The 24,729-nt window shown below is 38.0% G+C and overlaps 2 protein-coding genes across 7 annotated transcripts in view; one reads left to right on the forward strand and one right to left on the reverse strand.

Annotated features, from left to right (window-relative positions):
- Positions 1-5,773, reverse strand: part of LOC123319521 — a 163,522-nt gene extending 157,749 nt beyond the window's left edge. The window contains exons 1-2 of one of the 2 annotated variants that reach the window (XM_044906538.1): positions 5,393-5,773; positions 3,429-3,477 (exon numbers count right to left, since the gene is read on the reverse strand). The gene's annotated coding sequence lies outside the window, so the exon portion shown is untranslated. Of the gene's footprint in view, positions 1-3,428; positions 3,478-5,389 lie in introns of both variants that reach the window. The other variant, XM_044906537.1, reaches the window with a different exon arrangement.
- The window catches only part of LOC123319522 (autophagy-related protein 16-1), a 646,240-nt gene that overhangs the window by 183,947 nt on the left and 437,564 nt on the right, over positions 1-24,729 (forward strand). The gene's annotated exons all lie outside the window — the stretch shown is intronic.

A 24,729-nucleotide genomic window follows, 5' to 3' on the forward strand; every position in this document is an offset into this window, starting at 1 on the left:
TTCGCATAACGCTGCATATGTCGCACGACTCCATTGACTGTCGTTCGCGGTCGGCTCGTTTCTGGGTCATGCACGTTACTCAACTACCGCGGGAAACCGAACCGACCGTAAAAACATCGATACCGGGCAATTAAACGGCTTTATTCTGGTCGATTGTGCGATTCCGACTTAACGGAAATCGAAGATCGGCCTCTTATATCGATCGAAAAATGCGCCCGTTCGTCCACAATTCGAGTTTTGGGTAACGGTATGCCGGCGTGACTGCATCCATTCGGTCATTTAATTGGACGTTCTTGGGAGGTTACATCTGTCGTTCGGATGGGTGACCTGTCCATCGTATATGGCCTACGCGATGCCGTGTGAAAATGTTCAATTTAAAGTCGCGAATTCAGGTGGACTTGCATGCCGGTCCATTAAAAGGTCACGCGGAAGAAGATCCAGGTCTGGTTTTCCAAAGAAATCGGAAATTTAAGAGTATATTGGCTTCGAGGAGCTTAATTTCGATGAATGGCCTCTGGAATGCAGTTGTAGAAGAAATACGACACATCCTTCACAGATTATATCTCGAAACAGAGAAAATTCTGGATACAAGTCATTCCTATATAAAGAATTCTAAATGAAACTTTACTACATACTTCGCTCCAATCATATTTGGGCTTTAATCGACCAATTGTAGAACTGGAATGCACGAAAAATGAAGTTTAGATACCTCTTAGAGCTTCAGAAAATCCTACATATCAAGATTTTAGTGCAATACAACTTTTTTCGAAAACGTCTTCATAAGGGAGGTTTGAAACTTGTCCATCTAGTGATAAATAGTAAAAAAATAGTTTTCTTGTGAAAGTGTTCAGCCATAATATTTCAGTTTGTTAAATTTTAGCCTCTTTCTTTGAAAATTATTACTAAAAGAACAATTCATAGCTGTATTGTAAACTGCTGTTATATAAAGCATAAACTACGTAAAACTGATAGGAATTGAGTTTAAAAAGTTTCTCTAGATTTCACGTGAGTTTCAAGTGTATCATATTAGTAGTATTATACTGGGTGAGTATTTTACTCGTACAAATATTTCAAAAGTAGATTCTTGAGGTCAAAAGGAACGTTTTTTTCTTTACTATTTTTCAGAGTCGGCTCAGTTTAAAAGATACAGGCTGTTGAAAAACCATGAAAAAATGTTATTTTTAGTTCTATCTAACAAACGGTTTCATCGACTGGAATGATTTTAAGAATATGGTTTTTCATTTATTTGATTAATCTTTTTCGAACACAAGATATCATCCACGTCCTCCAGTTTTTTGGTAATGACCATTATTTGAACTTTTGTAAAATAAAAGTATTCCTCATATTTTCTCGTATAAATAATGTACAGGGTGGGCAAATTTCGATGTTTTAGCACTACAGCTTTCGAACCAGAGGAGATAGACAAAATCTGATACCCCATTCTCGTTCTCTTTTTCTGAGAAACTAACAAGAGTAGTAGTCATTTTTGGCCACCTTCTTTTGTTTTCGAGTTATAAGCGAAAATTGGAAAAATGGCGATTTCGAAATAAATTTATATCTCCGCTAATACTGATGATAGAGCTCTGAAATTAAAACATTATACAGGCACTTTTTTGAGTAGAATCCAGTGGCGTGCTCGCCTTTTCAGCAGGATCTTTAATTACGAAGCTATGACCCAAAGTTATGTTTTTTTAAATGGGAACACTAGATTTCTGTGCAATTTTTTGAAAGCTTAATTTTTACTGATTTCAAAAATATATAACATCATATGGTTTGCAACAATATAAATAATAAAAAATGGTCAAAAACCTTTTTTCTCAATATTTCTATGGTTTCAACATCCGTTGAGAATAGAAAAATGTAGCATCTTATTATTACCACAGTCTCCTTCTATTAGTCCTTTCATTTCTATGCTTCTTACTCAATTTCTCCAAGATTCAAATTTTATGAAAATTGGTAAAAAGCATAGAAAGAATGACATTGCCGGAAGGAGACTGCTCTTGTTATAGAAAGCTCTATTTTTCTGTGCTCGTCAAAAGTTGAAACCATAGAAATATTGAGAAAAAAAGGTTTTTGACCATTTTTTATTATTTATATTGATACAAACCATATGATGTTATATATTTTTGAAATCAGTAAAAATTAAGCTTTCAAAAAATTGCACAGAAATCTAGTGTTCCCATTCAAAAAAACATAACTTTGGGTCATAGCTTCGTAATTAAAAATCCTGCTAAAAAGGCGAGCACGCCACTGGATTCTACTCAAAAAAGTGCCTGTATAATGTTTTAATTTCAGAGCTCTATCATTAGTATTAGCGGAGATATAAATTTATTTCGAAGTCGCCATTTTTCCAATTTTCGCTTATAACTCGAAAACAAAAGAAGGTGGCCAAAAATGCCTACTACTCTTGTTAGTTTCTCAGAAAAAGAGAACGAGAATGGGGTATCAGATTTTGTCTATCTCCTCTGGTTCAAAAGCTGTAGTGCTAAAACATCGAAATTTGCCCACCCTGTACATCAAAAAGTATCTCTAAAATTTTAAAAATCCGATACTTTGGCTGAATACAACTCTGTTTAAAAGATCCACGAATGTGTAGTTTCACAGATTTAGCTAGATATTCTGATGGTTATTTTGCTTTTCCTGGGTTGACACAGCTCAATATGAAATCTTAAAATGCCTTCATCGTTTCAGCAAGGCCAAATCGGGAAAAATGGTATAAAAAAGTGTTTCTTGTGACCTCAAGAATCTACTGTTGAAATATTTGTACGAGTCAAAGACTTACCCTGCATACGCTTTATATTTCACGAATTTCTCTCGATTTACTAATGAGCCACAACTAATTTCACAGTTATGAAGACGCTGGTATTGGTTTATTTGCAACTTTGCTATCTTAAATTTGAAGCTTTTGTGTGTTTTTTTTGTGAAATTTTAATCACCTTTGGGTCGAAAAAGTTCTCTAGCAATTGACCAAACATTTTTACTTCCTGCTTCTTTGTTTCTACTGAATGAAAGCTACATCTTTACATATTGCTTCAGGAAAATGATAAATGAAATAGTTATTTCTGAAGCATGTGTAGGAGACAGATTTGGTATTGATTAATGTCTCTTTTTTGTTTCAGGTGAGTTAATTTGAAAACTGCAGAAACAGCCTTATAACGCTTGGTGAGTCCAATATTATATTTTACACTTTTCGATTTACAACACGCCGCGGTTGTTACAAAATGCTGAAAGCGCCAGGTTCCGAATGCGTTCCTAACTGTACATAATCGGTAACTAGGTATTCACCGTGGGTTTTACGGATAATGTACTGGGAACTGGCTCAGGATGGCATACCGAAAGATAACTCTTCACGGAATGCATAATTAATAGCTCATTCGTTCGAAATCGAACCGTGTTAAATGAAAGAGTAAATGAAGAAAATATCTTACCAGTTCTTGAAGCTGGATGGTTTTCTGATGTTCAGCGGGTTCTCGTTTCTGCAAAGGACGAAAAGTTAGATAGTTAACACTGGAAATTAGTTGAGCGAGACGGTGAAATATCGGGATATGATCGGATCAAGCGTGAACTAACGGTAAAGTTGTTCATTTATGTACTTTGGTAGTTTATGCTCCGAGGAATTCGTGTTTCGGGAACACTTGGGAGTTTGCGATTTTTCTGGAAACTCTGACGGAGTTGGAATTTTAAATGGAAAGAATCGATTCAATCGGTTTGTTTGTCGAATGGAGAGGTCAGTTTAGCTGATGAATTATTGCGTAATTGAAATCCGAAATGCATAAAGCACAAAAATCACTCATCGAATTCATGGGAATTTTTTTTCCAATTCAATTGTTTTTTCGTATGATAGCGAATTCAAATTCATTTTTGGAATTTTTTGAGCCGATTCTCATTGTTGCATGATGAGCGGAGAATCTTTGAAATATTTTAATTTCAATTTTATTACATACATCGTTTTTGAGAAATTGAAAATGTTGATCATTGATTCATGAAATTTTTTTGTTTTCAATAATTCTTAAGGATTACCTCTGCTTAAAATGAATTTTGTAACTGAGTCGCATACAGGAAAAAAATATTTTCAAGTATATTTCAATTTCTCATTTTTATAGCAAATATGTACATACTTGATTCAAGTTTTCTCTGATATACAACGAGAAAAGCTAAATAATATATTGAAAATGTTCGAGATGATTCATTATAAACGTTTTCCTATGATATGGAAACATGATTTCCATAATACTATTTCTAAAAAATCGCAATTAAAAAGTTTATTCTTTGGGTCTTTTCAATTTTCGTAAAATTGCAAAAATTTGTCGTTTCATCGTTTTCTATATTGCTTTGAAAGACTATAGCTCAGAATGAATTCTGGGAATTATATTTTTTTTTCGTATCAATTCCTGATATCAGTAGGGGATTCAGTTCGTGGATATAGCTTTTCATTGGAAAATTATATTTTTTTATAGTCATGCATTAATTAACCGATCTTCTATGAGAATGATGAATGGTATGTGGAAAACCTTTGAGATAATGCAATTTCGGATATATTTCAAAATTTGTATCAGAAAATATGAATTCAAAAAAACTATTTCCGGAAAAGAATCGAATCAAACATTTCCTCTTGTTCAAGGTTTTTACAAAATGTGAAAATCAATGATATGTGTTTTTTTTTTCAATTATACTCCAGAAAACGATAGCTTCAAATTAGGCTTGAAATGAGTAATTTTATTTTTTTTCACATGTTGAGAACATGATTTTCCATTGAAATTTTTTTGAAAATCTAACTATGAAAAATTATGGATAATATATGGAAAATCTTTGAGATAATAAATTTTTAATGATTTTTCTGAACTGATTCTATCAAGGATTCTATCAGCTCAATGAAATTGTTCTTGAAATAGAATTCTGAATTGAAATAAAATATTTTTCTCTTTTTATGGATTTTGCAGAGTTGTGATAATCAATCTTAGAGACTCTTTTGTTTTCAATAATGCTTCAAAGAAATAAACTATTAAAATATTATTTTTTCCAATTAAAGGCGAAATTTCATGAAAGCGACTAATTGAATGAGTTTTTGACTTTTCTCTGAGAAAACCTCGCAATTTTTCTTTAAATTCTCAAGAGTTGATATAACAAATCTCATCACTAGAAGTGATGGCCAATATGTGGAAAATTTCTGTAATCATTAAATTTTCTATGATTTTCTCATAGTCGAAGGAAATTTCTGGAGATATTTGAAACCATCAATCTGATAATTCAATAAAAATATCGTCCATGCAGAATTGCAACCAACAATGTAAAATTTTGAAACATGAACTGAGGAATTTTAAAATTGCAACATATCGATGAGCAAATATTCGCAAGTCTTTTATTAGAAACAAAATGCTCTTCTACTCACCAAAAAAAAAATCGCAAAATTTCACGAAAATCCGAAACGCATCAATGTCAACGTTACTTACGACCGAACGCTAAAACCGCCTCGGAAACTGTCGAGAAGAACGTGATAACGCGCGAGGTACCTTTCGTACCAACTTGCAAAGTCGCTATGGACAAAAACTACCGCCCAGGAACACTTCTTGGTTCTTGGTGCTACTACTAACTGAATACTACTGAATGGATGAACCACTGGCTCTCTTCGCGACCACGGCCGTCTTTGACGGTCGTACCGTTAGATGGATACGATGATTGAAAGAGAAGAAGTTGCAACGTTCGTCCCGCGGTTCTCTGTCGAGAGCCAAACGTACGCGTTTCTGGATGGGGGGGAATATGAATACGATTTCAGCGGTTCCGGATCCGACCTGATCGACCCAAAAATTCGCGCCACTTCGAGAAAATGAATTTCATGATAAAACTTCAATTTGAGGTGGTTGATGTTGGTTGTTCAATGAAAACTGATCATCAGGAGATTTGTCAATTTTATTATTACAAATACGATTGGAATAGAGACATAAACCTATAAATATTGAATCTACATAAAACAAAAAATAAATTAATGAAGTGAATAAATGGAAAGTTAATATATCCACAAGATAAATCAACAAAACGAAACAAATTATAATTATTGTTTATCATAGGCATTCTGGAAGGCATTGGTACTAGTAGAGTCGACTATGCTGTCAGGTAGACGATTCCACTCATGAAACACACCATTGGATAAAAACAACAAAACAAAATAAGTCATAATTATACATAGTTGATCAAAGGCATTCTGAGAGGCATTGGTACTAGTAGAGTCGACTATGCTGTCAGGTAGACGATTCCACTCATGAAACATTCCATTGGATAAAAACCATTGTCTCTCGGACGTTCGAAAAGTTTCTCTACCAAGCTTGAACGAAGGCCACAGGTTTAGAGGTACTCCTTACGTTTTGCCCGATCCAAGATCTCAGTTTACTTCTGGGAATGCAATGAAACGTCTGCGGGGGGTCTGATACCTTCATAATGAATTTTGTGATATCGCAGCGTAAGTTGGCAAATGTGACGGAATGGCTAGGAGAAGTATTTTAGCTTTTTCAGGATAGAAAATCTTCAAGAATATCTACAGGATGGTTTTTGTGATAACTTCTGTTCTCACAAGAAAAAAGAGTTCGCAATAATTGTGCTTTCTAGATACAATTCGCGTTTGATCGTACAATACGCCATGAAAAGTCTTTGACTCGTACAAATATATTAACAGTAGCTTCTTGTGGTCAAGAGAAAAACTTTTTTCCTCGCTTTTTTCCTATACTATTTTTTTCGATTCGGCCCTGATGAAAAATATGGCCATTTTAAGTTGTCATAATGAGCTGTGTCACCCCTGTAAAAGCAAAATTACCTTCAGAATAACTAGCTGAATCTGAATATCTGAGGATCTTTCAGATAGAGTTGTATTCAGCCAAAGTACTCAATCTTTCAAATTTCACAGATACTTTTTTATTTTTGAACATCAAATTCATTATACGAGAAAATATAAAGAATACTATTATTTTACAAAACGTTCAAATATTCACTAGATAGCATCCAACTTAGTTTCGGTGTTGGGTTCTTTGAATTTTTGGTATTTTCATGGTACGTTATGGTTATAATGAGAAAACTGGAAGATGTGGGAGATATATTGTGTTCGAAAAAGATTCATCGAATGAATGAAAATCTATATTCCGAAATTCATTTCATTCAATAAAAACCATAAAAAAATATCATTTTTTTATGGTTCTTCGACAGCCTGTATCTCTTAAACCGAGCCGATTCAGCAGAAATGGCAAATGAAAAAAGTGTTTTTGTGCTTTTGACTTCAAGAATGCACTGTTAATATATTCGTACGAGTCAAAGACTCACCCTTTATAATATGGGATGTTGTGTGTGGTCAGGTGTAATAAAATATAACACGGAATAATCATCACGATTCCAAAATCCAATACTGCAGTTCGTGCATTGGGAAGTTATCGTCCAATTACGCTATTATCTGTTTTGGGAAAACATCTTGAACAAATAATAAATAAACTTGTTCAAATGGAAATCAGCCACAAAATTCCAAACTATCAATTCGGATTTAAGGAAGGGAATTCAACCATTCATCCGTTAACTTTATTAACTTCGAATGTTCAGGTGAACCGTTTAATGGGAAATCACAGTGCTGCTTTATTCCTGGACATTACAAAAGCTTTTGATAGCATTTGGCATAGAGGTCTTCTATACAAACTTAAATTGTTGGAATGCCCAGCGTACTTAATCTGGCTCATAAGAGCCTACCTGATGAATCGCACCTTTCAGGTGAGAGTGAATGGCTGCTTATCAACATTATTTCACAGTGAACAGGGTGTTCCACAAGGCTCTCCACTTGCAACACTGCTTAGTAAGGTTTATTTGTTTGACATCTATAACCATAATCCCAAGCACTTTGACAAAAACCTGTATGTGCTGCAATTCGCTGACGACCACACACTCATTAGTCACAACAAAACTCTTGGAAAAACAATAGACAATCTACAGCTTCTACTAGATTCGACATTAACATGGTTCAACACATGGAGGCTACGTATAAACCCAGAAAAATCGCAGTTTGTCATATTTCATCACAACATTACTCCGAACTCGCCTAAACTGGTTCTGGCAAGCTCCAACATCGCTTGCAAAAATAGTGCCAAATACCTAGGTGTTGAGCTGGACCACAAATTGTCTCTGATGAACCACACAATACACAACAAGAAGAAATGTATCAACAGGAGCAAGCATTTTAGATCCTTAACCTACAAGGACAAAGGAATAAGCACCAAAACAGCGGCTCATATTTATAAAACAATATGCCGCCCTCTGTTGGAATACTGTCATCCAATCTACATCACCAGTAATAAAACTGTCAGGAAGATCCTTAGTACCGCAGAGACCACATCGCTCAGGGGAATCACTAAAATGAGACACCCCAGGAACTCCTTGTATAACCCTCCCAACAGTATGTTATACCGGGTGACTAAAATAATACCAATTGAAGAAAGAATAAAAATTCTCTGGAAAAAATTCGCGGTAAAGCAGAGTAACACTGATATATTGAAAACCTACTGCATTGAAAGAGATCCAAACAGAAGACCCAACAGAAAGACACCGCCGAACACCATATGGGAAGAACTCCAAAAGTTGTCCGCAACACCATAGTTCATAGTTCACTATTCATAAAAAACTAAATTTTTTTTTTTTTTTTTTTCCTGTTTTACATTTGTATGCAATTAATTTTTTTCAATATTTGTCAACATACCATATTTTATTTACAAAACTGGCTGAAGGACTTCGGTCGATGGCCTTTTGGATTGTTCCAATAAAGAACTGTTAATAATAATAATAATAAAATATTTCACTATGGTAATAGTCGCTCTTGGAATACACCTCAGAATATTTCATATCGAGGATGGGGCGTACTCAGAAAAATCAATACTGGTTCTGAATTGATGAGTCACTTGTGATAAATTTTTGATAAATTCTACTCCAAATCCTATTCGTTATCATAAGTTAAAGTACAACAGACAGACAGAAACTACACCAAAAAGGCATAATTCGTGAAGCCACGGGAAATAAAATTCGGACCTGGAGTACTACATTGTAATACAAATGTAACAAATTTCAGTAAACGCTTCCGGTCTTGACAGGGTGATTTGGCTAGGGTAGGTATGAGAAACTGAATCCAGAAGGAGTTCATTGGAAAGCATAGCTTGTCTCAAATCATTGTCATCAAGTTACAATGAACATTCAATTCAAAAAATTTGAATGACGTTGACGAATGTTTTTATTCGTCAGAAGCCTCGATAAGATGCTCATTTTTTTGCTGGGGAAGCTTTGGGTGAAGCCACTGTCAAAAATGTGTTTAACTGATCGGTTGTTTCAGTATGTTTCACGAAACACGCCACTGCTGGCCAAATTTCGTAGACTACGGTTTCCACATAGTGCCATCTAGCAATATGTAATATGTATTTCCACAATCAATTGCGAATTATTCATAGGAAACACAATCATAAATATACGACGATGTATTGCTATCTAGTTATCCTAGACCAGTTCCATGCATAACAAAAATATTGCGTCATCATAGCAACCGATAGCAAAGAACAATAACTCATTACAACTATCAGTGTGAAGTTTGAGGTTAAAAAAGTAAACCATAGTTACGCAATAAATTAAAAGAAAGAAATTGTGAAAATCGAAAAATTGGAGTATCGAGCCATCATCAAGTACCTGTATTTAAAGGGGTTAAGAGGTAAGCAGATTTACGAAGATATGCTCAATACCCTCGGTGATCAATGTCCTTCGTATGCGACCGTGAAAAATTGGACTGCAAGCTTCAAAAGAGGTTAATTTTCCTTTGAAGATGATGACCGAACGGAAAGACCAGTTTATGTGTCAGTCCCCGAAAACATCGATGCAGTTCATGATACGATTTCATCAGACCGTCGAATTGGGCCAAAACGGATATCTGAAGCACTGAATATTTCAAACGAACGCGTTCATCATACAGTTCACGTCAATTTGGACCTGAGAAAATTGCTACAAAATGGATCCCCAAATGTTTGAATGTTGACCAAAAGCGTGCAAGGTTAGAAGCATCGCGTTTGATCTGTGCTCGATTTGAAAACGATGTAGACTTCTTCATCCGAATTGTTACTATGGATGAGACTTGGGTACATTTCTACGATCCAGAAACAAAGCAACAATTGATGGAATGGCGACACTCTGGTTCTCCAAGACCTAAGAAGTTTCGTGTCCAAAAATCTGCTGGAAAATTTCTTGCTTCAGTTTTTTGGGATTGCCATGGAGTAATCATGATTGATTTTTTGGATAATGGTAGAACAATAACCGGAGCAGTTTTCGAAGTTCTTCAATAATCAATTCAGGCTGATCCGTTCACGACTCAAATCTCCGCAGGTTGAATGAACACCGACAACCCCGCAATTGACATCGAACGCATCGGACACGCTCCACTAGAACCGGATCCGGTCCCCGTTTGCGAGGGAGTCTTCCCGCGAGAAATCGGTAATTTTAATTGATTCATTAGGATTCCATATCTGCTCTCGGTGATACGCATCGATAGAGAACTCGCCAATTATACACAGACGTTGTACGTCTTGAGCGTAATTCAATAATTGCCACCTAATGAATAGTTTGCCGGTCTCGAAATGGGTTCGCTAACGAAAACAAATCGAACTGGAATCGTTTAATCATCGGGAAATGGTACTAAGTACTCGCGGTACTCGATTATTAGTACTCGGCGGCTGATCGAGATGTATAAGAGCGTACCTGAATAATACATATATCTTGTGTCGGCCCCTAATGGTTCCGCAATTTCATCCGGATTTTTAGCCGGCCGTCCGTATGACCTAGCGTTCGTGCGGGAGGATGGCGCGTGCCTCGGGGTTGGAATGTGAGGATGACAGGGCGCCGAGCCGCCGAGGCAACGTCCCGGTTATCTGCCCAGCACGAAATGTGTTCATCAAACTCAAGTATGAAGTGTTGGATGAAGATTCAGATTTGATGGAGGCCTGTTTAACCTGAAGCGCCTCAGAGCCAAAACCCTGGTAAGTCCGCCAGAAAACCTTCAAACAGATGTCGGCCTGGTGGATTAGAAGCTAGAACAAGTGGAGCAGTTCAAATATTTGAAAAGCTTCATAAATAGTAGTGCTAACCTAGACACGGAAATGTACAACCGTATCAATTCGGCATCACGAGCATTCTGGAAGCTAAAGGTCAGAGTGTTTCAAAATCACGACCTCAATCTGAAGATCAAGACAGCTGTTTACAAAGCAGTGGTCCTCCCAACGCTTCTTTACGGAAGCGAAAGCTGGACGCCCTACAGGCGACATATTAAACAGCTTGAACAAACGCAACAACGTCATCTAAGACAAATAATGCACATCAGATGTTCCACAAAGTTTCAAATGCAGAAGTCTTGCATCGCGCGAGTTGTATAACAATTGAGACTCTAGTAACGAAAGCCCGATTCAGTTGGAGCGGCCACATTCTGAGGTTGCAAGACACAAGACTCCCTAAATGGCTCTGTATGGTGAATTCACAGAGGGAGCTCGGAGACCAGGAGGCCAGTATAAGCGGTTCAAGGAATATACTGCATTAATCCCTAAAATCAGTTAAGGCCAATCATAACTGGGAACAACTAGCGTTGACAGATTACAGTGGAGGTCTTTGGTACCCAGTTATAATGGAGACTCGAGAAGAATACAGCGGCGGCCAAATCTGGTTGGTGACTATCCATGCCCGGAGTGCGAAAGGATGTGTAGGTCACGGTTGGGTCTGTTCAGTCACAGGAGGGCACACATTCGCAAGTAGCCCTAAGAATGATAGTGATAATTTGTAAAACGTAGCGAGTTTCAGTTGAAGAAACCTTACGAAGGTATTCTGTCTCTGTTTTGGTCACTATAGGAAAATAATTGATTCTTCAAAAATCTTGTAACTTATCCCACTATCATCGTACTCTAATGTCATTGTTTTGTGGAACTTCTTACTCGGTCTACTGAATTAGGCCCCATAATTACACAGTGATTAGGATAACATTAAGAAGCCATTTACCTACAGTAAAATTCTGATGCCGTTTGGGGTCTTACTTTATCAGTCTACAGAAGGTATTCTGTCTCTGTTTTGGTCACTATAGGAAAATAATTGATTCTTCAAAAATCTTGTAACTTATCCCACTATCATCGTACTCTAATGTCATTGTTTTGTGGAACTTCTTACTCGGTCTACTGAATTAGGCCCCATAATTACACAGTGATTAGGATAACATCAAGAAGCCATTTACCTACAGTAAAATTCTGATGCCGTTTGGGGTCTTACTTTATCAGTCTACAGCTGCCAGTTAATAACGTCGAAAAATATCGAGAATCATTCAATGAACCAGAAAATATTGTTTATAACCTACCGCTTCGTTTGAGCTATATCACTATAAAATGCAAGTCGCTACATAGAGATTTCGAAAAATTCTTGTCAGTCAGGAAAGGAACCAAACGAAAGTCAAATAATCAGAGAGTGCCTAGGTAACAATTCAAAGTACAAACCCTAGAGCCATATCAGAAAAAAACACAAAGAGCCCGAGAAAATTGATATTTTCCACTTATAACCGAACGCAAATGTGACCAAATTCATGTCAATATCTAAAACAAATAATGCACATCAGATGGTTCCACAAAGTTTCAAATTCAGAAGTCTTGCAGCGCACGAGTTGTATAACAATTGAGACTCAAGTAACGAGCGCCCGACTCAGTTGGAGCGGCCACATTCTGAAGATGCAAGACACAATAATCCCCAAAATGGTTCTTTATGGTAAATTCACAGAGGAGGCCAGTATAAGTGGTTTGAGGATATACTGCATCGATACTTAAAATCAGGTAATGCCAATCATAACTGGGAACAACTAGCGTTAGACAGTGGAGGTATTTGGTCCACAGCTATAATGGTGACTCGAGAAGAATACAGCGGCGGCTAGATATGGTTGGTGACTATCCATGCCCAGAGTGTGAAAGAATCTGTAAGTCACGGTTGGGTCTCCTCAGTCACAGTCAATTTTGGTATTTTTATGGAATGGTCATAAAGAGAAAAAGGAAGACGAAGGTTATATCTTGTGTTCGAAAAAAATTCATCAAATTAATGAAGAGTTAGAAATGAAAATAAATTTTTTCATGGTTTTTCAACAGCCTGTATCTTCCAAACTGAGCCGATTCTAATCCACTGTTTAAACATTTGAACGAGTCGAAGACTCACACTGTATATGACATCGAGAACTTTTTCGATGTTTTCATTATTTTCAAAATGGTTGCTAACCGTTTTTATAGACTCAGTGTCAGCCATAAAATCGCGACTAGTTTACGTTGAATCAATATTTTCTCTCATCTATTGGTTATGTGTTATAGAAACTAAGTTCACCAAAATCTGACATATTTGACGGCTGTTGTGTAAGGACAACAAAGAAATTTATGAAGCAACGTTTGAAATTGCTCGATGCCGAAGCATTTGGCTTATTCTTTCCTTCATCTTCAGATTGATTTTTTTCACCAGAATAAATTTTCCAAACTAGTGGCCCAACCTTCAACTTTCAAGAGTAAACGTTCTGACGTGAAAAACCAACAATTAAATTAATTGCCAGAAATCTCATCTCTTCATACTGTGTGAATTCGATTGACAACAATAGACACTAAATAATTCGGAATGCGAATGACTCCGGTCTTCAGGATAATTTCAGAGTGGGAAGAATGCGCTATAAATCACTGACTTGTTTCCATCTGGCTGATTTTTCGGAGAAAACATGAAAGATTGGGCGGTAACGAGACATCCGATGACATTTAGTTTAGCCTTGACTCCGCTTCCTTTTCCGGACTATACATTTTCCTACAATTTTATGGAGAACACATGCAATACTTCTGAATATACAAGGCCAATAGCTGCGTTAATGAAAATATCAACAAGATTTGAGATTCTTATTTTATCACAATGTTCTTCTTGTTCAAGAACCCTCCAACAATAATCGTAAAAATGGAATGAAGTAGGGTAACAATAATAGCACTTTGTCAACATTTGTCTCAATTTTCTACACTTTCTTTAGCCTACATCGGACGATACAATATTTTTTCAAGTTCCTGATGCAACTAATCAGATAGATTCGGAAGTGGGACTGAACCATTAATTGTCCAGCCGTATGTTTATGTTTTGTTTAGTTTTTTCGATGCCGGAGTCACCTTCCACAGTCCCGTACTTGAAATTTAATGAAATTCTGTCAAACTTCTCTAGAGTTGTAGCTCAGCCATCTTGAATACTTCATATAGATAATTTCTGCTGAAACGACCTAAATTAATGACTTCTACCGTCTGTCCAATAAAACACTCTGTTTATTTGGAGAATCATACTAATCTAGAAATAATTTCGAGCATGGATATTGAGTGTGTGATAAAAATAGTGCATTAATTCAGATATGTATATGGCAACATCCCATGTCCTACAATGTCGAGTTACGTATATAAACATTAGGAAACGTGGGAAATTCATAGATTGAACTGACAAGTGGCATATGACATATGACACTTTATGTCAAAAACGAACCAGATGAACGATGGAATTACGAATCTCTCCTAATGGTTCTCTCATCACGAGCAGAATCATCTAATATAACACGAAATTGAAAACCGTAATCTCCTCCAGCCTCTAGGGAGTGTTTTTCTCGCACGCCTACAATTACGTCAGATATGTCGATAAATCTGCGGAATTCGCATACCCCGGGCTTGGCGACCATTATAATATCTCGCATAACTCCCCGATTATACCCGATGACCCTTCGCGTCCACACATGGATATCGCCGATCGGCGGATCATTTTTTGCGGTCCGCGAATCGGGAAGAAGAAGAAAAGGTTCGGTCGCAGAAGAAGAAGAAAAGGGAGCGAGGTTCGCGACCGGCGAGTTAATTATTTCCTTGTGCCAATATGGCTGTTGACCTCCTGGGGCGTAATCACTGCCGAGCACCAGGACTCCTCAATTCCGAATGCAATAATTAACAATGGCCGTTGATTTCGTCTGTTTTCGTACGACGTACAACTTAATCATCTTAGAGGCTGCGGCCGCTTGGTCATAGAGCACGTCGGGTTATTAGGTGTTCTAGGACGGTGTTGCCACACTGCGACTCTTACTTTTTACGCCTTTTTTCAGGATTAATTGATCATTTGGACATTCAGGCACTTGGAAGGAGCTTGAGTATATAGAGGTTTTTGAGGAAATCAGTGGACTGTGAAGCTGTTCCGACATGTTGGATGAATTTTAAGTTGGATTTGTCTTCTCCAACGCTCCAGTACCTTCGAGTTCCTTTTCAAGTGTACATTTCGATCAAATAGACCAAGCTTATGTAATGTCAAAGAGAATTTCGTCAGCTTTGGACGATGTCTGGAAGTTTTTCCTCTCTGATGCATATCATCGGCCTTAAAGTTGTTTTTCCATTTTTCACCCCAACACTCTTTCTGATTCGCATCACTGACCTTTTGTACCCAACGTAAAACCTCATTCACCCCTCGGTCTCCATTCATCATCAAGAGGCAAGCTTAGCAGAAACCTTAACTTCAACAACTAGCTAAGGCTCCTAGAACTTAGTGAACTTGGGGCAAACACACAGACTACAAAAAATATCACACAGCAACAATCGTTTGATTCCTCTGTCGCATCGCTGTGGTCAGCTATATTCGATCTCTCACTCTTCTATAGACATCTCTGTGGCCTATAATCTTTGGAGTTTCCTTTGTTCAACATCAAGGGACAAGCTTAGCAGAGATCTCAATTTCATAACTAGCTAAGGCTCCTAGAACTTCGCCAACTTGAATCAAAGACAAACTACAAAGAATATCACACTCCAACAAGCGTTTCATTCTTCTGTCACGTCGCTGTGGTCAGCTTTATTCGATCTGTCACTCTTCTATAGACATCTCTATGGCCAATGCTTTTTGGAGCTTCCTTTGTTATGACCTGGCTATGAAGACCTGCCAAAAAAAGTTACCTAACCCCTAAATTCCATCCAGGTTCGAACTAGCTCTATACAACTGCGCATTCATTCTTAGAGGGCATCCATACTGCAGAACTTTCTATCTTATTGATCTAGGTTTGGTTATGTTAAGTTAGGTTAGGGTAGTTACTCCCCGTATTCAGATGTAATCTGCAGGAATCGTTTCTTGACAAGCAGCATTGCTTAGTCCGCTCCAGTTGAACCGGGACATCTGTTAGAAGCAGTAAGAAGATATTATTTCTTCCAAGTTCAGATTCTCAGATCACATAGGAAATAACTCAGTTCCTTTTCCGTTGATGCTCGCAAAGCCCGCAGAAACTCAAGCTCCAAGATGATGCCCCCTTCCGGGCCCTGTACTTTCCCCGAGCCCCCACGGTAATGGGAGGCATCGTCCGAAATGGCAACGCCGCCGACGACGTCTCCGTTAGTACTGTACAAGCAATTACTGCCTAAACATATGCGCTACGAGTGAGAATAAAACAACAATGTTGATTGTTCCCAGTCGCTCGGGGTACATAATAAATGCAACAAATCCGAGGAATCCTGAGTTATGGCGATACACAGCACGGGCCACGGCTGAAAAACTGGCCAATTAACGTTCTCGAAGGCATCGCTCGGATTTACGACCGTAGGAACAGGAATTCCGGACTGGCTGTATATCGCCCGAATTGGCTGCAGCTCCGGGATCAGCTGATATATTCGACGGGATGAATCGTCACGCCAAGAATCGCCTGTATGAAATTTCAAGATGGCGCAGCTATCATCTCCCCAAGTCGAATGCGATATCTTGAGGTTTAGAGTACGGGTCGAAAGTTTCAAGATCGCTATCAACTGATCAAACCTGATCGGTGACCAATTCATGATTTATTTATTTATTTATTTAACAACAGTAACGAGTAGAGGACAAACCTATACACTCGATTCACAAAGTCTGGAAAAATAAACATCTAATGCGTACAAACGGGCGCGGGTAAATAGAGTCTAGGATCAAACAAAGCTACCTTAAAACCGCAGCATGAACACAACACTCGAATGCACCCGCCACAGCACAGTCCGCACACCGACAGCACACCAGAGGTCCCTCACCGAGAGGACCTCCACCTATCGTAATTGTTCTTGAAGGAGTTTATTGATGATGACTGAACAACCTCCCCGGGCAATCGGTCAACATGATTGTTGTGTTTTTTCCGACAAAAATGCAGAAGTTACAATTCTGTTATTCGAAGGAATTGTATTCATAAAAGTTCAACCGAGAGCTCTTGAAAAAGAAACAACTGTGGCAACAACGCAATAAATAACGGAAGAACCTAATCGTACACGAGAGTAAAAGAGAAGCCAATGCGCAGGTCAGCAGAAGTCAGTCGTTACGACCTGCGCAAAGGTGGGCTTTTGAAGCAAGCATCAGCAGCGTCAACGACGCCGTGTTAGGCGTTAGTAACACAGCGGCAGAGCGGCTGTTTAATGCATCATGCTAATATATGGATTGCCATTGGAATTCACCGTCACTAATCCGCTTTACTGACATCTACGTGTACTTTGAGGTCATTTGAAATTTTATTTCGTGAAATAGAAGCTTTCATGAGGTTGAATTTCTTTTGATAAAGGTGACAAAAGCCTCTGAACCTTTCATTGTCAGCATTTAAATGTCCTTCTATTGAACTATTGTAGTGGCCTTTCTATTTTCGGCTTTTAAAATGAAACAGTGCGAGTGTTTCTCATACATATTTTTGTTAGAACCCCCTGCTGAATTGCAGCCCCCTGAAGATGGCACCTGAAAAGTTGTTTTTGAATTTAATTGGATTGGAAACCAGAAAAGTGACAAATATCTCATTGGAAATCGAAGCGCAGCATACTAGCTTGAATTTAAATCAGAGGAAAAATAAAATAATTAAACACATTCACATAACACTCAACACAAGATCAAAAAATTAGTATTGTCGGTGTTCTTTATATATTTTTAAACGTTTCGCTTTGAAATAATAGTTTTATTTTTCATTCAAATCAGTCATGTTGTATCTTAGGCTCATTTGAGAGGATTTGAGGCTGTAAGAGTTCATCAATAGGTACAACACGGAGAGAGAGAGAGATGCTCTTACTTTCTAGTGTAATTGAAAAAAGTTCAGAGAGTATTGAATGAATTGTTAAATTTGCCACGCACAAGGTCATGGTTGGGCATAATTATTTGCAGCTTCTCCACACACGAAAAGGTACAAGGTCAAACGTATACATTTCAATCGTACACACAAGATTCTTCTGAGCGCACTCAGATACCGAAAGATTCATAAAAGAAGAAAATGAAATGAAAGAACGAAAAAAACTAATTTTGAGCTAAGGAGGTTAATGACGCTGCAATTGCTCCGATACCCGACGATCAACCACAAGAATCTCCCCAGCAGATCCGGTTTCACGAAACTTCATTTGCTCCGTATGTTTTTTCCTTCTGCGATCGATCGCCGGGTTACACCAACCCAACGGACGGACTTGTAATCTGGTGCAGAGCACGTTCGCTTTTCCCAAGAACGGAGCGAGAACGCGTTAACCAAGACAATGCCTTGTGTACCCGCAGTTATTTCCAATCCTTTCCTTAATGCTCGTCGATATTGAATTTTGTCACGTGCCCGAAAGATTCGAATTTTCGGCCCCTATGTTGTTTTGCTGCTTTTAGGCGACGAAAAAGGGGGATGAGCAGCGTGGACAAGAGCGAATGTAGAGAGGATTAGTTGGCAATTTTTGGTGTGGAATCTCACATTTTTGATTTGAGGATGCGAAGATATACGAGGATGTATTGATATCTAGTTAGCCTAGACCAGTTCCAAGCATAAAAAAATATGTATTGCGTTACCATAGCAACGAACAATAACTCATTAGAAGTGTCAGTGTGAAGTTTGAGGTCAAAAAAGTAAACCAGAGTTACGCAATAAATTTAAAGAAAGAAGATGTCCACCGAAATTGTGAAAATCGAAAAATTGCAGTATCGAGCCGTCATCAAGTACCTGTATTTAAAAGGGTTAAGAGGTAAGCAGATTTACGAAGATATGCTTAATAACCTTGGTGATCAATGTCCTTCGTATGCGTCTGTGAAAAATTGGACTGCAAGATTCAAAAGAGGTGAATTTTCCATTGAAGATGATGACGGATCTGGAAGGTCAGTTTCTGTGTCAGTCCCCGAAAATATCGATGCAGTTCATGACATGATTTCATCAGACAGTCGAATTGGGCTGAAATGGATATCTGAAGCACTGAATATTTCATACGAATGCGTTCATCATATAGTCAATTTGGACATGAGAAAAATTGCTGCAAAATGGATCCCCGAATGTTTTAATGTTGACGAAAAGCGTGCAAGAGTAGAAGCATCGCATTTGATCTGTGCTCGATTTGAAAACGATGTAGACTTCTTGAACCGAATTGTTACTATGGATGGGACTTGTGTACATTTCTACGATCCGGAAAAAAAGTAACAATCGATGGAATGTCGACACTCTGGTTCTCCAAGACCTAAGAAGTTTCGTGTCCAAGAATCTGCTGGAAAAGTTCTTGCTTCATTATTTTGAGATTGCCATGGAGTAATCATTGTTGATTTTTTGGATAAGGGTGGAACAATAACTGGAGAATTCACATTACGGACCACTCTACAGGAAAAAATTAAAGAGAAAAAGACGCGGAAAGCTATCCAAAGGTGTTTTGTTTTTGCAGGAAAACGCCCCTGCACACAAATCTCATGTTGCCATGCAAAAATTCGTGATTTACGGTTTGAATTACTAGGACAACACCCTTATTCACCAGATTTGGCTCTATCTGACTATCATCTCTCTCCTCAACTAAAAAAAAAATTAAAAGATCGTAAATTTTCTTCCAACGAGGAAGTAATAAAAGCTGTGGAGGTCTGATTTGCAGAGCAAGAAGAAAAATTTTTCTGAAAGGTCTAGAGATGTTGCAGGTTCGCTGTAATAAATGTATCCAATCAAGAGGAGAATATGTAGAGTAATAATATATTTTAACCTTGGAATTTTGTTTGGTTCTATAGTAGGCTAGTAATTTTTCAATATATCCTCGTATTACTCCCCCTTAATATACAGAGTATGAAATAAGCGTTCAGTTTCAGCCTCGGAATTCTCAGTCCCGTAATTCTTCTCGCACGCATCTTCACGTATACCGTACCGGTGATGTCACAGCGATCGTTTCACGCGGAAAAATCGCCCGGTCTCCCGCATTCCGATACGAGCGGGCCAAGAACCGATCGCTGGGTGACGCCGGAATAACAACGACTTTCACACGCGCATCTGCAATGCAAATCGCGTCTCTTTCGGTCGCTACTCCTCCGTCTTCTCGTTGTTCGCAATATTTTGGTCATTGTTCTGCGCGTCGATCTTCCGGAATTAATAAGCCGACGGGATGATCGAGCGAGACGATGAGAACGGGAGCTCGCACGAAATTAATGATGTCGCCGAAATTGGATTCGCCGACGTTGCGTATCCAGATTGATGATTTCGGGCGTTTCTTGACGGCCAAGATGGAAGATGATTTAGGGGATGAAGTCGGTTATATAGAATTCTCATCAGAGGAGTGGAAAGCAGTGCAGCCACCGAAGCGACAGTATTTCTCGTTTTCCCAATAGCAAGTTATAGTTTGGTAAGGGGGTTACCTTCCTCTGCGACCTCAAGGTCTATTGTGTCACTTATCAGAGCTATTCTCACAACTGTGCCATCTTCAGATCACCCTCCAGCTCCAGAGTATCTGAGAAAGCTTCAAGGTGGACAAGTCCTCTTTCCTCCTTTATTTTATTTTTCAAGGCATGCCTCGCGCTGCCTTCTAATGGCGAGATCAGGTTAACAGGTGTTTGCTCCTCTTCCCCACAGAATCAACACTAGTCAGTTTCTGACAAGCCTACGAGCATATATTGAAAAATTCTTAGCCGACTATAGAACCAAACAAAATTTCAATGTCAAAATATTTTATTTCTCAACATATTCTCCTCTTAATTGGATATATTTCTTACAGCGAACCTGCGAAGTTTCTAGACCTTTAAAAAAAATGATTCTTCTTGCTCTGCAAACCAGACCTCCACAGCTTTTATTACCTCCTCGTTGAAACAAAATTTACGACCTTTTAAACTTTTTTCAGTTGAGAAAAGAGGTGATCGTCGGAGGGAGCCAAATCTGGTGAATAAGGGGGGTGTTCTAGTAATTCAGACCCTAAATTTGTGTGCAGAGGCGTTGTACTGCAAAAACAAAACACTTTTAGACAGCTTTCCGCGTCTTTTCACTTTAATTTTTTCCCGTAGAATGGTCAGTACTGTCGAATAGTAATCTCCGGTTATTATTCTATCCTTATCCAAAAAATCAATTATGATTACTCCATGGCAATCCCAAAAAACTGAAGCAACAACTTTTCCAGCAGATTTTTGGACACGAAACTTCTTAGGTCTTGGAGAACCGGAGTGTCGCCATTCCATCGATTGTTGCTTTGTTTCTGGATCGTAGAAATGTACCCAAGTCTCATCCATAGTAACAATTCGGTTTAAGAAGTCTACATCGTTTTCAAATCGAGCACAGATCGAACTAGATGCTTCTACACATACACGTTTTTGGTCAACATTCAAACATTTGGGGATCCATTTTGCAGCAATTTTTCTCATGTCCAAATTGACGTGAACTATATGATGAACGCGTTCGTATGAAATATTTAGTGATTCAGATATCCGTTCTAGCCCAATTCGACGGTCTGATAAAATCATCTCATGAACTGCATCGATATTTTCGGGGACTGACACAGAAACTGGCCTTCCCGGTCGGTCATCATCTTCAATGGAAAATTTATCTCTTTTGAAGCTTGCAGTCCAATTTTTCACGGTCGCATACGAAAGCCATTGATCACCAAGAGTATTAAGCATATCTTGTTGGAAACAATCATAGAATGCCACTGTATTACTATAAAAAAAGTGACCCAATAATGTTTTCATTTCAACATCTTAGCTCAAACAGAAACGGAGATAAGGACCAAATGGCAGAAAACTCTGTTGAATCATTGGGAAGTGGTGGAATTCATTAATTTCAACACTGTATTATTTTGAATAATAGAATATTTTTTGCAATCCACTGTCTGCCATCCAGGGTTTTCCCTGAACTTGCTGTAGTCCACCAGATGAATTCTGATGGTACAAAAATCGAACGCGCTCATTTTCATCCGACGTTAATGTTCGAGAAGACGCAGCAAAAAGCGACCTTAATCGCCTGAAAAGGCCTAAAATCAGTCTCACTGACTTGGAGGACCAATCTTGGGAATCTCTCGGACGAGAGTCGAAATGAAACGCCGAACGGCATAAAGAAAAACTATTCTTCCACTGATTTGTACGGAGAATCTGTTCGGACCACAGAGGGTGAAAAAATGATAATCCTACATTATGTCCGTCCGTGCGTAACGGAACACAGAGGTTTTTACGTAAGAGAGCGGTCATTAGGCTGCGCATTTATTCAAGATGATGCTCGTGAGTTGAGTACTTCATCATTGTGTGAATGATAGAAGTATACGTTGTGGCGACAATGCCATTTGTTTTGACGTACCTAACGTCTTATGCGGTGTTGGACGGTTGTCGAATACTCAGAGAGTATACTTAATAAGTGCATACAACAGTAGAATTACGAGATTTTCGTAAAGTTCTAGAGATACTGAGTGTTTGAAATAAACTAAGCACAAATGAAGTGGGAAAGCTTCAATATCATCAAAATTATGTCGAAATTATGGCTAGACAAACTTGAGCCATTTTTTTAGGTGTCCCACTTCATTTGCTGCTTAGTTCAGGAGGAGCGCCCTCAAAAGTAGCGTAGCACTGACATGGCACATACATAACAAAGGCGATGCATAATTTTCAGATATCGCACATCTGTCTGAAGTGTCAGTTCGTGAAATATGTCGTTCTCAGTTCAACTCTGAAAAATATGCATCGCCTTTGTCATGTATGTGCCCTGTCATTGCTACGCTACTTTGGTGGTTGCTCCAACTTAGTATGATGCTAGTCTATTGTTTTGATAATTTGCGCCACTGTCCATATCTTAAAAATATGGTTTTCTCCATTGATGCCAAAGTTACTCTAGAATATGGACGGATCTCAAAAGCTGAACATCATCCTAATAGACTGAACTTTTTGCACGACACTTCCGTTTCGAGATACCATCTCATCTGGCAAGTGTTCGAAATTACGAACGTGCTTTCATCTTTCATCCTGCCTAATAAGAAGTATATTCATAATTAAGATATCGGTACAATCAACTCTCAATTTCCATAATCCTTCTTCCATATACATATACGTTTTTGATCATCATACGCATAAAAGTGTACTTCTGGGTTTTTGCGTTTCCTCTCTGGCAAACTGATGCGCACCGCCTCAGTCTCTTGAAGAAAGTGAATACATTTTACGCTCATTAGATCTTCAATTACATATAGAAATCATTTACCAGACTGCTTATGCACTATACGTATGCGTTCTGGATACGTTCAGCTTCCGAAGTCGATATTATTTCATCATTTACTTGATTATACGTGTGCTGCGTTCATTTATGGACAATTAGCAGCACTGGTATTGCCAGCATCCAAAGATTATACAGTGGAAAGATAGGAAACGCCCTCATATCTCTAGTACTGAAAACCGACAACATTTTGGCCAGTGAAAACACATTTGACCATGAGATGGCGCTGAAAACGTAGTGTTTAATAAGAGTTTTCTGTTTAATAATTGAGGGGCGCGAAATTCGAATTATATTCCTTGTATTGGGTTTCCATATCCTTGTTGAGATCAGAAAACAAACATCTTGAGCGACACAACAAAAGTATGGTTTTGTTTTGTGATCAGGATGTTAGTTCTCATCTGGACATTATTTGGAATCAATTGATATCAATGAAATAGACTGTCTGATGTGCTATATTTTCATTTGCAATTTATGAAATGTTCACAAAAATTTGAAATCATAGACAACGAATGGAGCTCTGACTAGGACTCGAAAGTATATGGTGATCTGCTATACGTAGCTGTTATTTCTGTGCAATACTTGTTTTGAATCAATAAACCTAGTTGAATTTTTACAATTTATATCTGAAGCTAATATGAACCCATATTCAATATACTATCATACCATACACATCTCAGTTACTTGCATATTATTTACAGAACCTCAATTAAAAGACCTTACAGAATTGTACCATACCTGTATGTTAGCCTGTCAGTAAAGTTTCTTCATGCTTTTTTTATGATTTTTTTGTGGTATGGTTTATGAAGCAATATACAAATTGATTAATGAATAAAAAAAACACTCACAGCAGATTTCATAAAAGTTTGACTCTGCAAACAACAATTGGACAGTCACTCCTAAATCGAAATCAATAAAACCTTTCATTTCTGAATATATTGAAGGAGTAGCAATTGGGAATCTTCGCATAGACGTATAAGAGTCATAAATGCCCTTAAATGGTCCTTCATGCAAGGAGCATCATAGAAAAATCTACGTGGATGGACAGTTCTCAATTGACTTGCAATGTTCACTGCCCATGGTGTAGTCAGTAGTGTTTGCAGTACTTTACGCTCTGAAAATTTTATCCACTTCGGAGAATTGAAAATGAAAATCAATGAATGATGGAGTCACATGTTTCCACTTTCAATATCTACATTTCCATTTCCTCTAGTAAAGTAAAAAACTTAATTTAGGAAAATCCATTTTATTTGACCCAAAGTTCTTCATTA

Source organism: Coccinella septempunctata, chromosome 8, assembly GCF_907165205.1.
Source record: "Coccinella septempunctata chromosome 8, icCocSept1.1, whole genome shotgun sequence".
NCBI classification, from domain to species: Eukaryota; Metazoa; Arthropoda; class Insecta; order Coleoptera; family Coccinellidae; genus Coccinella; species Coccinella septempunctata.